The sequence below is a fragment of the Heteronotia binoei genome, chromosome 4 (assembly GCF_032191835.1).
Source record: "Heteronotia binoei isolate CCM8104 ecotype False Entrance Well chromosome 4, APGP_CSIRO_Hbin_v1, whole genome shotgun sequence".
Lineage (NCBI taxonomy): Eukaryota > Metazoa > Chordata > Lepidosauria > Squamata > Gekkonidae > Heteronotia > Heteronotia binoei.
The window spans coordinates 20092269-20108794 of record NC_083226.1 but is presented as its reverse complement, the minus strand read 5'-3'; the positions used below and the strand labels follow the sequence as shown (position 1 = coordinate 20108794).

At 47.7% G+C, this 16526-nt stretch overlaps 1 protein-coding gene across 1 annotated transcript in view; it reads right to left on the bottom strand.

Annotated features, from left to right (window-relative positions):
- Positions 1–360: 360 nt before the first annotated feature.
- Positions 361–16526, bottom strand: part of LOC132570344 (solute carrier family 25 member 36-A-like) — a 441151-nt gene continuing 424985 nt past the window's right edge. The window contains exon 8 of the mRNA XM_060236891.1: positions 361–370. The gene's annotated coding sequence lies outside the window, so the exon portion shown is untranslated. The remainder of the gene's footprint in view (positions 371–16526) is intronic.

Genomic DNA, 16526 nt, shown 5'->3' with positions numbered 1-16526 from the left:
TAAGTTAGTGTGAGCTAGCTCACAGTTTTTAAGCCTCCAGCTCATATGGTTTGGTCTTTGTTCCGGAAGAATGGACCCCAAACAAACTAGTTTGCTCACAACTTTAAAGCCAGTAGCTTATAAAGTAGAATTTTTGCTCACAAGACTCCGTGGCTTAGTGGGAGTAATGTTAGTAACTACTCTCAACACTCTGCCCTTTGGGAGCATATTTAGTCTTCATCAAGATTTGGGGAATTTTTTTTCTCTTTTGGTTGTATATATTTGTCTACATACTTTGTAACTCCCTCAGTTATGCAGAAGTTCCTGCCTTGTCTGTGGCTGTCCCAAGTTTCACTGCTTTTTTTTTTAAAATCACAACAGAGGCCAATCACTGTTCTACCATTAGATATAATAGTCTGAGGACCTAAAAAGAATCACAGAGAGGGGAGAACAACTGCAAAATCCCATCCCCAATCCTCAAAATCTCCTCTTCCAAGATTCTCTTTCCCTCCTCCTCCTCCCTCCTTAATTGACCCTGAGGTGATCTCAACATTCCTTCCTCATGAGGCCTATTTAGTCCTCATCAGACTGATTGGGGTAACTGATCAAGTCATGTTTTTCTGTGGAGTTCCCTGAGTTTATAGAGACCCCTGCATTCTCTGTGTCTGGCCCTGATGTAGGATGTCCACCATCTGCTGTTGGTTTACTATTAGGTACAGAGATTGAGAGCTCCATGGCACAGAGTAGTAAAGCTGCAGTACTGCAGTCCGAGCTCTCTGCTCACAACCTGAGTTCGATCCCAGCGGAAGCTGGGTTCAGGTAGCTGGTTCAAGGTTGATTCAGCTTTCCATCCTTCTGAAGTCAGTAAAATGAGTACCCAGCTTGCTGGGGGGAAAGTGTAGATGACTGGGGAAGGCAATGGCAAACCACCCCGTAAAAAGTACGCTGTGAAAACGTCGTGATGCGACATCACCCCAGAGTCTGAAACGACTGGTGCTTGCACAGGGGACTACTTTTACCTTTACCTTTTTACAGAGATAACTCATGGTAGAAAGGAGCAAGAGTCCAGTAGCACTTCAAAGACAGCTTTCGTGAGTCACTGCTCACTTCTTCAGATAACCCACGGCAGACGTCTTTTGCCTGCTACTGAAAAAGCTCAGATGCCTTGGTAGGAAATGGAGCGAATATTAATTAAAGAAAATGTGAAGAGTCAGAAATATTGGTGTACTTTTGGACCCATGCCCAGAGTTTCAAGATAAGGAATCTTCATAATAAGAATTTAAGAAAAGCCCTGCTGAATCAGACCAGTGGTCCATCTAGTCCAGCAATCCCGTCTCATACAGCGTCCAACCAGTTCCTCTGGAGGACCAGCAGCAGGGCATAGAAGAAGATAAGAAGAAGATATTGGACTTATATCCCGCCCTCCACTCCGAAGAGTCTCAGAGCGGCTCACAATCTCCTTTCCCTTCCTCCCCCCCCACAACAGACACCCTGTGAGGTAGATGAAGATACTGGATTTATATCCCGCCCTCCACTCCGAAGAGTCTCAGAGCGGCTCACAATCTCCTTTCCCTTCCTCCCCCCCACAACAGACACCCTGGGAGGTGGGTGGGGCTGGAGAGGGCTCTCACAGCAGCTGCCCTTTCAAGGACAACCTCTGCCAGAGCTATGACTGACCCAAGGCCATGCTAGCAGGCCAAGACCTTCCCCTGATGTTGCCTCCTGGCTCTGGGATTCAGAAGCTTAGTACCTCTGAATGTGAAATTCCCCTCAGTCACCATGGCTGGTAGCCATTGATTAACCTGTCTTCCATTAATTCTCCTTGAAAGCTGTCTGTGCCTGTGGCCATCACTACATCCTCTGGTAGTACACTTTAATCACTTGCTGCGTAAAATCCTAAAGATTGCTGTGCCGCAATCAAATTGCTCAAAAGGAGAGGCCCCAATGGCTATACCTGCCTAACATTAGCGTTCTACCAACAGTGCAACCCCTATTTGCTGCTGCAGACAGAAGGTTAGACCCCCAGCGTATAAAAGATCATCATTTTTGAAAGGTCTTATGGTCCTTGCAAGGGTTATTCCATTGTCCGTACAGACAATGGAAATCTGCACGGTGGAGATGAGCCCCGCAGGGCAGATGCTGGCATACATGTCTTCATAAGGCTTAAGTCCCTTTGACATGCCCGCTTGGAAGCGTGCCAGGACATTGCCCATGCCAGCGATTAGGCGCTGATTAGTTCAACCGAGCCCCTTCCCGTAGGCAAGGTGATTCCAAAAGGCCGCCGTGTCTGAGCCGAGAAGTTAATGGCTTTGCTAGGCAATCCATCCGTCGTTGAGCGTTTCCTCTCCACGCTGTATGGTTGAGATCTGTGAAAACGATATGCTGGTTTCTAAGTGGGGCTCCATTTGGTGAAGGAAGATGGAGTTGCTTACACTGGGTAGAACACCAGGAAACTTGCTGCTGCACGGGGGCTGCAAACCAAACAAGATCAACCTCAAAGGGTTGACTAATTCCATAGCGGGAATTCCATAGTGCTGGTGGCCACCATGCCTACTGGGCTAGCTACGACAACCTGCAAGAGGCAACTTTGAGCTCCGGACTTGGAGCAGGCTTCGGATGCGCATGGAAAAGACGGCTGTAATATTCTGTTCTTGGTTTCCGAGTTGATTTGGTAAACTGATTGATCTCCACCTGATCTGCCTGCTGGGTGGGAGTGGTTCTGCGGAAGGAAAGGAAGGGGAAGGAAGGAAAGAAGGAAGGAAGGAAGAAAAATGGGTAGGGGAGGGAGGAAGGAAGGAAAATGGGTAGGGGAAGGAGGAAGGAAGGAAAATGGGTAGGGGAGAGAGGAAGGAAGGAAGGAAGGAAGGAAGGAAGGAAGGAAGGAAGGAAGGAAGGAAGGAAGGAAGGAAGGAAGGGGGAAAAGGAGAAGGAAAAGGAAAAAGGAAGGAAGGAAAAAGAAAGGAAAAGAAGGAGGCATAAGAAAGGGGAAGGGGAAGGAAGGGAATATAAGGAAGGAAAAGGAAGGAGGATGAAAGGAAAGGAAGAAAAAAAGGAAAAACAAAGGGAAACAAAAAGGGAAAGGAAGGGAAAGAAAACAAAGGAAGAGGTAGGTAGAAGTGGGTGGATGGATGGATGGAAGGCATAGCAAGGCAGGTAAGCCAGTCACACAGTAGATGTGGCTGACCCAGAACCGGGGCTTGCTTTTTTTTTTTTTTTTTGTAAAAGCAGGAACGCAGTTCCGGCTAGCTTGGTGTCGGGGTGTGTGGCCTAATATGCAAATTAATTCTGCTGGGCTTTTTCTACGGAAAAGTCCTGTATAAAACAATGGTGATGTCAGGAGGTGTTGCTTAATATGCAAATTAGTTCCTGCTGGTCTTTTTCAAAAAAACCCAAAACACCCTGCCCAGAGCACTGCTGAGCACTCAGTGCTGTGCCCCCTGTGATGGGCTCATGTTGTTGAGTTCCTTAGCAGGCAAAATCAAATGGAAAACTCTCTTGCACAAACGCCATTGAAATAAGTGGGACCCATGCTAGAGCACCCCCGTTCTTTTCAGTGGTGCTTGCTTGGGTGAGGCAAGCCACAACTGAATTGTAGCTGGAATTTGTCATTTCTTGTTTTTGGTCAGACAAGTAAGCCCTTTGTAAATCTGCTGGTATCAGGATGGGCTTGGATTAGTCAATTGATGTAGAACAAACCATAAAAGTCTCCCAGATTTATCTCCTAACACTAAATTTGAGCACCTGTTTAGTGACCCACACTTTGGGGGTAATGCCTCCACAGAACTACAAAGTTTGGAGTTGCCATCTTACACTGGCATGGAAGACTTGGGGCCCTCGTTCCTGTTATTATATCCCTATTGTTATTTTAGAGATCCGCTGTGGGGTAGTGGTTGGAGTGCTGGTCTAAGATGTGGGTGACTCAAGATTCAAAACCCCTCTCTGTCACAGAAGCTGGCTGGGTGACCTTGGGGCAGTCACACACTCTCAGCCTCACCTACCTCACAAGGGTGTTATCAAGATGAAATGAAAGACGAGAGAATGACGTTGTAAGCCCTTTTGAGTCCCCACAGGGAAGAAAAGGAGAGGTATGAATATCAAAACAAATAACTATTAGCAGACCCCAATTCAGGGCTTTTTTTCCTAGCAGGCACTCATTTGCATATTAGGCCACACACCCCTGATGTAACCAATCCTCCAAGACCTTACAGTAGGCCCTGGAAGAAGAGCCCTGGACGCTCTTGGAGGATTGGCTACATCAGGGGAGGGGGTGTAGCCTAATATGCAAAGGAGTTCATGCTGCAAAAAAAGCCCCGCTCCGATTAGTTCCTGGAGGTGTGAGATTTATGCTCAGGCTGTCAGCCCTGAACAGGTGAAGCCATGTTAATGTTTCAAAGCAAGGAAGTTCCAAATCAAACTGCCACGTACAGGATGGCCTGCTCCGGTGTCACAGTCTCAGAAACCATGTTGTCTTGCTCCGCGGCTCAGCCATTAACAATGCCTGCTCATTAATGGGTAACCTAGGGCAGCTAAGGATGCAGGTCATATCTGTGTGCCAGAGTGGGGGAGAAGGGACTGATTGCAACATACCTTGCTCCTGTGTTTGCCCTGCATCCCGCCAAGTAGATACGCAGCAACCCATGAGAGGTTTTTAGGACAGACCAAAACTTGGTAACATGTCAGGGGAGAGGGAGGGTTAACTCTTCCAGACTCTACTCTCCAAAGTATAATGATGTAACCCCTCCCAAACAGCAGATTTTGGATGTTGTTAAAGGGCAACCAACTCTCAGTTGACTCCATTTTCTTTTTTACTATATAGGCTGGATTTTCTCCTTTGAACATCAAAATGTCTCGGAAAGGCCCTGACAGCCACTCTTGCACACGAGTCGAGAGGGTAAGCTCCAAACCGTCTTCTCTATGGCACGTCCTGTCGTGCTTCTCAGATTTTGGCTACTACTGTTGGGGAAGCTGATGTCTGGAACAAATTTAGAACGTCACTAATATATCTAATAGATGCTGATGATAATAGTGACAGTAACGGTGAGCACATGACTTTGGAGAAACAATCTGTTTTCTTGAGTACAAAATATTGGGCTTTGGATAACCACAAAGCATGGTGGAAAGTGTGTGCAAGACACACACACACAAACCCAGAAATTGTGTGCAAGAAACAGATGGCACAAGAAGAAGAAAAGAAGATATTGGACTGATATTGCACCCTATACTCCGAATCTCAGAGTCTCAGAGCGGTCACAATCTCCTTTATCTTTCTCCCCCACAACAAACACCCTGTGAAGTAGGTGGGGCTGAGAGAGCTCTTACAGCAGCTGCCCTTTCAAGGGCAGCTCCTTCGAGAGCTGTAGCTGTCCCAAGGGCATTCCAGCATTTGCAAGTGGAGGAGTGGGGAATCAAACCTGGTTCTCCCAGATAAGAGTCCGTGCACTTAACCACTACACCAAACAAAACCCTTGGGCGCCTGAGGTACACAAACAAAATCCAAATGAAACCTCCCTTTTTGCTGAGTCACACTGAGCACAAAACAGTGAGACATTGTTATGTGCGCAGCACATTGAAGTGTGCAGGAAGCGTGCGCCTCCACAGTTGGGCTTTTGTATGAGAATGGTCTGCTGGATTGAGCCCAACAGGGTCCAGATCTGTGTGCCTCCCACTCTGCCAGCCTTAAAAGTGCCCCAAATCTGCCACCAGGGTTCAGATAGCCTCAGTTTGCCTTGGGGGCCTTGCAAGGAAAAGAGAGGGGGGCCAACCTCCAACCTGCTTAAGAAGATATTGGATTTACAGTATATCCCGCCCTATACTCTGAATCTCACAGTCTCAGAGCTGGTCACAATCTCCTTTACCTTCCTCCCACAACAGACGCCCTGTGAGGTAGGTGGGGCTGAGAGAGCTCTCACAGAAGCTGCCCTTTCAAGGACAACTCTGAGAGAGCTATGGCTGACCCAAGGCCATTCCAGCAGGTGCAAGTGGAGAAGTGAGGAATCAAACCCGGTTCTCCCAGATAAGAGTCCACACACTTAACCACTACACCAAACTGGCTCTCACTGTTTGGACCCAGTCTCTATTCTTCCTCTGGCTACAAAAGACAAACAAATGCTCAGTGAACTGATTGTACTGGGAGCCCCTCAGTCTTCCTGCAAGGGTGGCTTAGACTGGTCCTTTATAGCAGATTCTGCTACACCTAGTGGTGTAACAATCCATCCTCATTCACTGCACAATATCCATAAGCCTTCTGCCAAATCAGTGCTGGGATTCCAAAGACACAACATCCCCCTAGTACTTAGACTAGGGGTATCAGTTTGGTGTAGTGGTTAAGTCTGCGGACTCTTATCTGGGAGAACCGGTTTCGATTCCCCACTCCTCCACTTGCAGCTGCTGGAATGGCCTTGGGTCAGCCATAGCTCTTGTAGGAGTTGTCCTTGAAAGGGCAGCTGCAGTGAGAGTCCTCTCATCCCCATCCACCTCACAGGGTGTCTGTTGTGGGGGAGGGAGATAAAGGAGATTGTGAGCCGCTCTAAGACTCTGAGATTCGGAGTGGAGGGCGGGATATAAATCCAATATCTTCTTCTTCTATCAAGCATAAGACCCAGGGGCTGAATCAGGCCCCCGGAGGACTCCTGTCAGGCCCTTGAGCTACTGGCTGTCATCCGCTTCCTTCTCCCTCTCTCTTGCTTCGTTATGCATCACAGCTTGCTGTGCCAGGCTTGCTCAATCACACAGGAGCTACAGAGCAAAACCTGTTTTCTCTGTTGGCTGAGGCTCCACCCTTGGGGAGGAAGGGATGGAGGAATAGCTTGCTTTGCCAGGCTCTCTCAATCAGACAGCAGAGCTACTGGACCAAGCCTCTCTTCCTTCTATTGGCTGAGGCTCCTCCCCTTCTTGGTCCCTTGCGGAAGGAAGGAAAGAGCCAGAGCTGCCTTTACCCGGTTCCCTGGATTATACAGGAGAGATACAAAGGAAGCACCTTTAAGACCAAGTGTTAATGTTTTAAGGATGTTTTAAGTTTGTTTGTTTTTTTAAAAACTTTGTGTTTTTCTGTGTCCTTTATAAAGTTTATATCTCTGCTACCTAGTCATAAATAGGTACATACATGGCCCGGCGCAACTCGACATGGCTCGGCCCGACAAGGTCTCATTTATGTCAGATTCAGCCCTCATAACAAATGAGTTCGACACCCCTGACTCTTAGACAATAACATTTTGTTGGAGACGTTCCCCCAGTGAAAGCACCTCATTCTTCTTGTGGCTGGCATTTGGAATGTGGATGCGCATACGTTATAGGAAACTACTGGAGGCTGGGATCCAGACCAGTGTTCTTGGTGGGCACAAGAATTTCTCCCCATGGAATGCCAGCGAAGCCATCTTACGGCCAGCCAGAAATACCTCCGCCAATCCTGTTCCTGGGGGTCCTCACTGTGAACAGGAATTTGGGGCACACTTTGAGCTGCTGCAAGGGAGAGAAGCAGGGAAATCATGCCTTGCAGGTCAGAATCATTATGCCCCGGAATCGCTTTTTCAGATCCAAGCCAACGCTTATGACTTCCTTATGGACAGGAAGCCCAGATCCCTTAAGTCTGCGCCATTTTGTGCAGTGTTTTGTTTGTTCATTGTACAAAAATATTTTCAGTACTTCTGTGGTCAGTGGAGTGGTGTTGAAATTGTCCTGCAGCTGGGGCGATAAAGGGCACTCTGTTCACGCTCAGACAGGGCTTTGAGGAGGAACACAGTTCCAGCTGGCTCGGCATTGGGGGTGTGGCCTAATATGCAAATGAGTTTCTGTGGCTTCTGATGGATATGGATGGTGCTTAACTGGTGTGCTTGAAACAAGAGTGGTGGCGGGAAAACAGCACCAGCCAGAAGTGTTCTGCTGTTATCCCTGGCTACAATTCCATGCGAGGATAAAATGGGAGGAGAATGATGTACAAGTGAGGTAAATAAAATATTTCATCGCACAACAGCCCTCTGAGGTCGATTAGACTGAAACACACCCATACACTGGAAGAGTGACCAGCCCAAGGTCATCCAATAACTTCCATAGCAAGTGAGCCTTTGCATCTCCTAGTCCAGTGTGTGACCACTATGTATTCTGTATAGCAGGTGTGGCCAAACTGTGGCTCGGGAGCCACATGTGGCGCTTTCACACATATTGTGTGGCTCTCAAAGCCCCCACCACTCCATCAGCTGACTTGGAAAAGGCATTTCTCTTTTTAAATCACTCTTCCAAACCAGCCAGCAGCTTGGAGAATGCATTTAAAGTTGCTTTCTTTCCACCTCTCTCTCTCTCCTCCCTCTATTTGCCTTCCTTCCTTCCTGTCTTGTGTCTCTCAAACATCTGTTTATTCTATGTGACTCTCATTAAGCGAGTTTGGCCACCCCTGCTATATAGGGTTTCCAAATCTGGCTTGGGGAATATCTGGTGATTTGGTGGTGGAACCTGAAGAGGGCAGAGTTTGGGAAGGGAACTCAGCAGAGCTGTGATGCTAAGAGTCCACCCTCTAAAGCGGCCATCTCAGAACAACTGATCCGTGTAATATGGAGATCAGGTGTCATTCTGGGAGAACTTGTAGACCCCACCTGGAGTTTGGCAATCCAAGTTTCTGCAGTCTTATTCAGGATCCTAGGGATTTCTCTTTATATATGCAAAGTGGGGGGCGGGCAGGGGTGGGATTCTAGCGGGAGCTCCTTTGCATATTAGGCCACACTCCCCTGATGTAGCCAATCCTCCAAGAGCTTACAAAAAAGAGCCTTGTAAGCTCTTGGAGGATTGGCTACATTAGGGGTGTGTGGCTTAATATGCAAAGGAGCTCCTGCTAGAATCCCACCCCTGCCTGCCCCTCACTTTGCATATACAGAGAAATCCCTAGGATCCCAAATAGCTGGGACTGACTATAAAGCAGGGTCAGCCATGATTAATTCTTGGATGGGAAACTGCTAAGACTGGTGTTCCTGCACAGAGGGAAAGCAATGGCAAACCACCTCTCTTGCCTTGAAAACCCCAAGGGGCTGCCCTGCCACTAGGCAAAGTAGGCGATTGTCTAGAGCGCCAGCCTGCTGGGGTCGCTAAAGTGGGTGCCCTCCACGTGACTGGGTGACGTTATCAGTGCAGTGGGGGGGGGTGCCAGAAGTTAGCCTTGCCTAGGGTGCCAGACAGTCTAGGGCTGGCCCTGGATGCACCGTCGCTATTCAGTTTAGCATCGCTCTCCCGGGCTGCGATCGCGCACACGAAACATTGCACTTTCCATCCGCTTTTACCAGCTTGCATAATAAAATCCAGTTGGAATGTGCACTGAAGGTGCATTATGAAGTATGTGTGATCGCAGCCTCAGTGTCGCAATTTCTAGGCCCGTTCAGGTAGAGGGAGAAGCAAGGGGAGCTGCAGCGTCTCCAAAGGGTGCGCTTGCAGCCAGCCGCCCTTGCAGTTTTGCTCCAGAATCTGGCGTTTGTTCTCTCGCCAGCGTTGGCTGCCGGCGGGCGGGCGCCGGGCTTCCCTCCCCTCCTCCCCCCCCCCCACCGCCGCCTTTGGGCCAAGCGGGCCTCTTTGGTCCTCTTTCCTCACCAGTTTTCCCTCTCCGCCCCCCCCCCCCTTCCCCTCTCCGCCATCTCCTTTCTGTGGGGCTCTTTCCTCCTGCTCCCCCCCCCCCCGCTTCTCTCCATTATTCCTCGCTGGCTTTCCCAAGCGCAGAGGCTCCGATTGGGTTACAGCGCATTTCTCGCCTCCATTCTTGCAAAGGGCCCTTCTCTTGGCCTCCGCAACTCGCTCTCTCCCTTTGTGCCGTTGCCTGGTAACTGGAAGGGGGGGGATGGGACCGGCTCCAGGAGGGAAAGATGGAAAGGGGGTGGGGGGGGGGAGGTGGGGAGAGGAAGGTTGGGAAAGAGAGGGAGAGCCGGAGAGCGAGCGAGCAATTGAAGTGTGTGCGGTTTGTGTAATCCTCCAGGCAAGGCTCTGCATGTTGATTAGTTCCAGGCGGGCGGGAAGCAAGACCCGGCGCGGAGCTCTGACCTGCCGGAATGGAAGGAGCCGCGCCGGGGAAGAAAAACAGACTGCAGGAATAGCCAGCTGCAAAAAAGGGGGCAAGGGGCGCTAGAAGGTTCGGTAGGGGGACCCCTCTCACAGAAGAAGAAGAAGAAGAAGAAGAAGAAGAAGAAGAAGAAGAAGAAGAAGAAGAAGAAGAAGAAGAAGAAGAAGAAGAAGAAGAAGAAGAAGAAGAAGAAGAAGAAGAAGAAGAAGAAGATGATATTGGATTTATATCTCGCCCTTCACTCTGAATCTCAGAGTCTCAGAGCGGCTCACAATCTCCTTTACCTTCCTTCCCCACAACAGACACCCTGTGAGGCGAGTGGGACTGAGAGAACTCTCACAGCAGCTGCCCTTTCAAGGACAACCTCTGCCAGAGCTGTGGCTGACCCAAGGCCATTCCAGCAGATGCAAGTGGAGGAGTGGGGAATCAAACCTGGTTCTCCCAGATAAGAGTCGGCACACTTAACCACTACACGGAACTGGCTCCCGGCTCACCCCACAAGGGCACTGGAGGGCATTGGGCTGGATAGCAAGGAGCTAGGGTTGGGTTGTGCCACGCACAGGCACGCAAGCCCTGTTCATGAGTTATGCTGCACACCACTGTTCCCTCTCAGCTGAGTTAGCGTGAGCTCGCTCACAATTTTTTAGCCTCCAGCGCATACATTTTTGTGTTAGCTCAGGAAGGATGACTGCAGAGCACACTAATATATGCAGTAGCTCACAACTTTTTAAAAATTGTTCACTAATATCAGTAGCTCACAAAGTAGAATTTCTGCTCACAAAACTCTGCAGCTTAGAGGGAACATTGCTGCACACGTAGAATCCGTGCACACTTAAAGTTAGATCCCGGTGGGTAGCCGTCCTGGTCTGAAGCAGTAGAACAAAGTTAGACTCTGGTGGCACCCTGAAGGCCAACAACATATGTAGAGGCACCTGTCGATATAAACGGTGACCAAACTGTGGCTTGGGAGCCACATGTGGCTCTTTCACAGTATTGTGTGGCTCTCAAAGTCCCTGCTGTCCTGTTGGCCAGCTTGGAGAAGGCATTTGTCTCTTTATATTACTTCTCCAAGCCAAGCCAGCTGGCAGCTTGGAGAATGCATTTAAAGTTAAAAGTTGCTTTCTTTCCACCTCCCCATCCCCCATCTATTTGTCCATCTTCCTTCCTTCCTTCTCTCAAACATCTGACATTTATTCTGTGTGGCTCTTATGTTAAGCAAGTTTGGCCACCCCAGTTTGAACTAGTAACTTCCATTTCAGTGTATCCAAGGAGGTATGCATGCACAGCTTGAATAAAACTTTGTTGGTCTTAACGGTGCCACTGGACTCTAACTTAGTGTATACGCTTGGTCTTTCTTTGCAGATTCTCATGTTAGGTTCGCATGAACCCCTGCCTTATACTGACTCCGAGTATTGGTCTATCAAAGTCAGGATTGTCTATTCAGACTGGCAGCAGTTCTCCAGGGTCTTGAGCAGAGGTCCTCCACATCACCTACAATATTGGTCCCCAACCTTTTTGGCACCAGGGACCGGTTTTGTGGAAGACAGTTTTTCCGCGGATCAGGGGGGATGGTTTCAAGATGATACAATTGTGCACTTTATTTCTATTAGTTCGGTGTAGTGGTTGAGTGCACGGACTCTTGTCTGGGAGAACCAGGTTTGATTCCCCACTCCCCCACTTGCAGCTGCTGGAATGGCCTTGGGTCAGCCATAGCTCTCGCAGCAGTTGTCCTTGAAAGGGCAGCTGCTGTAAAAAAGCTCTCTCGGCCCCTCCTACCTCACAGGGGTGTTGTGGGGGAGGAAGGTAAAGGAGATTGTGAGCCGCTCTGAGACTCTGAAATTCAGAATGGAGGGCAGGATATAAATCCAATGTCATCTTATTATTATTATTGCATTGTAATATATAATGAAATAATTATACAACTCACGGCCCGGTTGCTAACAGGCCACAGTCTGGCACCGGTCCATGGACCGGGGGTTAGGGAACCCCTGACCTACAGCTTTGTCCTTACTGGAGGTCCTGGGGCTTGAACCTGGGACCTTCTGCATGCCAATGCATGCAGAAGTTTGTGCTCATGCACTGAACAGAACAAACTGTTAAGTGGCCTGACGCCCCAAAGGCATGATAGAAACATTTGAATAGAATAAATACTTGAGTGTGCTGTGTAAATGCCAAATGGGATTATTGTATAACTTCCATCCAAGAATGCCAGAAGGTGTTTGCCAGTGTTAGCGAAGATCAGCAGGGGCCTCGTGGCATTTTAAAGGCGAACTTACTTTTATTTCGGTGTAAGCCATTCCGACATTTGTTTACTTGCTGGCTTCATTTATAGCCCACCTTTCTTGATAAGACTACAGGTGGGTTACAGAATATCAGAACAATTCAAATGGATGACCTAAGACAGGGGGGTGGTCAGACTTGCTTGATGCAAGAGTCACGTAGAATAAATGTTTTGAGAGCCACAAGACAGGAAGGAAGGAAGGAAGGAAGGAAGGAAGGAAGGAAGGTGGGTGGGTGTGAGGGAATTACGGTACATACAGAAATACAGTTCATACAGCAAAAACATAAGGCAAAAATCAAAATCACAGACAATACAGATATCACAGCCTTAATTCCAGTTTTCCACCATCCTGTCACCTTAGGTAACCATGAAAACAAGGAAGGAAAGGAGGAAAATAGATGGGGAGAGAGGAGCGAAGGAGAGATGAAAAGAAAGTAACTTTAACTTTAAATGCATTCTCCAAGCTGCCGGCTGGCTTGGCTTGGAGAAGTGATTTAAAGAGACAAATGCCCTCCTCGAGCCAGCCAAAGAGGCGGTGGGGCTTTGAGAACCATACAATATGTGTAAAAGAGCCCCATGTGGTTCCCGAGCCACAGTTTGGCCACCCCTGGCTTAAGACATCCAATGAACAATGCAATAGGATTAGAGAACTGGAAAATAATGCAAAAAAAAAAAAATCAGTTTGCGGTGAAAATACCAGTGGTACCTAACAGCCTTAGCAAGATTTTGTCCCAGCATGCTCAGGGCTCTCTCTCTCTCTCTCTCACACACACACACACATACATGCACACACACATTGTTAGTCTTGAAGGTGCCACAGGACTCTTTGATTTGTGCTCCATCTAAGAAGCCCTTCATGCTAAGAGCTGGTATAGCAAAGTGGCTAAACTAGAGACCCCGAAGTTCTCAGCTCAGTTTTCATCTCTAGAACAAAGTCTGAGCCCAGGGGCACCTTTAAGGCCAACAAAGTTTTATTCAAGGTATCATTTATTTATTTATTCATTCGATAAGCTTTTGTATAAGCTTTTGTGTGCTTACAACTTTGAATAAAACTTCACTGGTCTTAAAGGTGCCACTTGGACTCAAACTTTGTTCTCCTGCTTCAGACCAACAAGGCTACCCACCTGAATGAATTTACTAGATAGCCTTGTGGGGCTGCCTACCTGTTAGGGTTCTTGTAAGGATGCTGAGATCACCTATGCAAAGCCCTTGGATAAGAACACTGTAGTCAGGGGTGTCAAACATGCAGCCTGGGAGCTGAATCAGGCCCCCCGGAGGGCTCCTATCAGGCCCCCAAGCAACTGGCAGTCATCTGCTTCCTTCTCCCTCTCTTGCTTCCTTCTGCATCACAGCTTGCTTTGCAAGGCTTGCTCAATCGCACAGGAGCTACAGAGCAAAACCTTTATTTTCTCTATTGGCTGAGCCTCTGCCCTTGTGGAGGAAGGGGGGAAGGCAGAGCTTGTTTTTCCAGGCTCTCTCAATCACACAGCAGAGCTACTGAGCCAAGACTCTCTTCCTTCTATTGGCTGAGGCTCCTCCCTCTCCTGGTGAAGGAAGGAAAGAGCCAGAGCTTCCTTTGCCCAGTTCGCTGAATCCCATGATAGAAATACAAAGAAAGCATCTTTAAGACCAAAAAGTGCTACTGTTTTAAGGGGTTTTTTTTAAAATTGTGTTTGTCTGTGTTCTTTATAAAGTTTATATCCCTGCTCCCTAATCTTATACACATGACCCGACCCAACGCGACATAGCCCGGCTCAACAAGGTCTCATTTATATCAGATCCGTCCCTCATAACAAATGAGTTCGACACCCCCCCTGCTTTATTGCTCAGCTCTCCCTGTTGCTTACATGACACATCAAACAACATCTGATCTTTTGAGTCACTTTATCTGGGAGCTCAAAATGTTCCCATGCAAAAGGTTTCTCAGACATACCAATGTGAGAGTTCCAATCAGCAGCCTTTTGTCAGTCAAGGATTTCCCAATCTGTATTTCACTGCTTCACGTGTATTTCTTAAGAGTATTTCAGCCAACAAAGCGCAGGATCAGTCACCTAGCCGTCAAGAGGAATCCATTATAATTGCTAAGCCGCATATTGTGAAAGGGAAGCCGTTAACTGAGCATGGACTTTGGATGGAGGCAGACAACTTCTCAGTTCTGCATCTGTAAAATGGAAAGATTTGAAGGATCTCCTGTCATATGGACTGAGAGCCAGTGGGGTGTAGTGATTAGAGTGTTGGAGAATCTGGGAGACCCGGGTGCGAATCCCCACTCTACCGTGCAAGCTTGCTTGGTGAATTTAGGCCAGACACGTACTCCCAGCCTAACCTATGAGGATAAAATGGAGAAAAAGAATGATATAAACCAGGGATCCCGAACCTTTATGATAAAATGGAGAAAAAGAATGATAAAATGGAGAAAAAGAATGATATAAACCAGGGATCCCGAACCTTTATGAGCCTGTGGGCGCCTTTGGAATTCTGACATAGTGTGGTGGGTGCAACCTCAAAATGGCTGCCATGGAAGATGGAGCCAACCACAAAATGGCTGCCACAGGAGGTGGAGCTACACACATAAAGGAAGTCTAAGTGCAGGGGAGAAGAGGGATGATTTTTTAAAAATACTGGGAAAGAAGAGTCAAGAGAACAAAATCAACATGGTGGTGGCAGCGGCTGCTGAAACTGTTATTTGAATCTGCCCAGCCAGTTAGATGAGCAGTGGCCAATCAGAAGCCTTGCTGGCAGGTGCCCCGCCCACTTTTAAAAGACATTTGGTGGAAATCCATTAAAAGTGTTGACAGGCACCGCATTGTTGATTCCTATGGCCACATTGGGTAGAAAGACAGGGTAGAAATAAGGTAAATAAGTAAATATGTCCAATGTCACCTTTAAAAATCCTCAGTATTTTCATTAGTATAAGGTGCCATTGGATTTCTGTTTAATTTGGCTGCCACAGAATAAAACAGCTACTCTTCTGGAATTCTTCTCTGATGAACCAACCCAACAAGTTCACAGGCCCTGCTCTGTGTGTTGTCCCTTTCCAAATGTGCGCGAGGTTGGGCTTTTCTGGCACTGAGAACTGAGGTTCGCTCCTCTCAGAAACTCAGTTGGTGCTGAACCTGTTGACTGCTAGGTCTGAGGCAGCAGCATTGCCACGTACCCAACTGTCTGAACAGGCCTCAGTTTGAGCAGGAGCTCACAGGAACGGAGCTCCAAAACCACTAAATTTTATTGTGCTCTTTCTTTCTCTCCCTCTCCCCCAAATACTTGCTTCTGGGCTCGATTGTTCAAATGCCCTGTGAGAATTTTGCTGAACTCTTAAGATCTGACAAACTTTCTAATATTGTTCCCCACAAAAAAATGGGGAAATAATCAAAACATATGAAACAGACAGATGGCGATCTTTATCATGCCACTATGGCCACAAAGGAAAATGTGATTTAAAAAGTATGATGGGAGTAAAGTTTTATTGTGAAAATTGTAATTCAAGAAGTATTTTAAGTAGATGCTGAGCTGATATAATGTAGTGCACCTTCTATTGATATCAGGGGTGTGTGGCATATGCAAACGAATTGTGTTTAATGAGCTCTAGCACCTCTTTTTCTACAAAATGATCCCTGTGTCTGGAAACGTAATGGTACAGACTTCTCCTGCTTCCCCTTCCCACCATAGCTTACCAACTCAACCTGTCATAAGAACATAAGAGAAGCCATGTTGGATCAGGCCAACGGCCCATCAAGTCCAACACTCTGTGTCACACAGTGGCAAAAAATTTTATATACACACATACACTGTGGCTAATAGCCACTGATGGACCTCTGCTCCATATTTTTATCTAAACCCTTCTTGAAGGTGGCTATACTTGTGGCCGCCACCACCTCCGGTGGCAGTGAATTCCACATGTTAATCACCCTTTGGGTGAAGAAGTACTTCCTTTTATCTGTTTTAACCTGTCTGCTCAGCAATTTCATCGAATGCCCGCGAGTTCTTGTATTGTGAGAAAGGGAGAAAAGTACTTCTTTCTCTGCTTTCTCCATCCCATGCATTATCTTGTAAACCTCTATCATGTCACCCCACAGTCGACGTTTCTCCAAGCTAAAGAGTCCCAAGCGTTTCAACCTTTCTTCATAGGGAAAGTGCTCCAGCCCTTTAATCATTCTAGTTGCCCTTCTCCGGACTTTCTCCAATGCTATAATATCCTTTTTGAGGTGCGGCGACCAGAACTGCACACAGTACTCC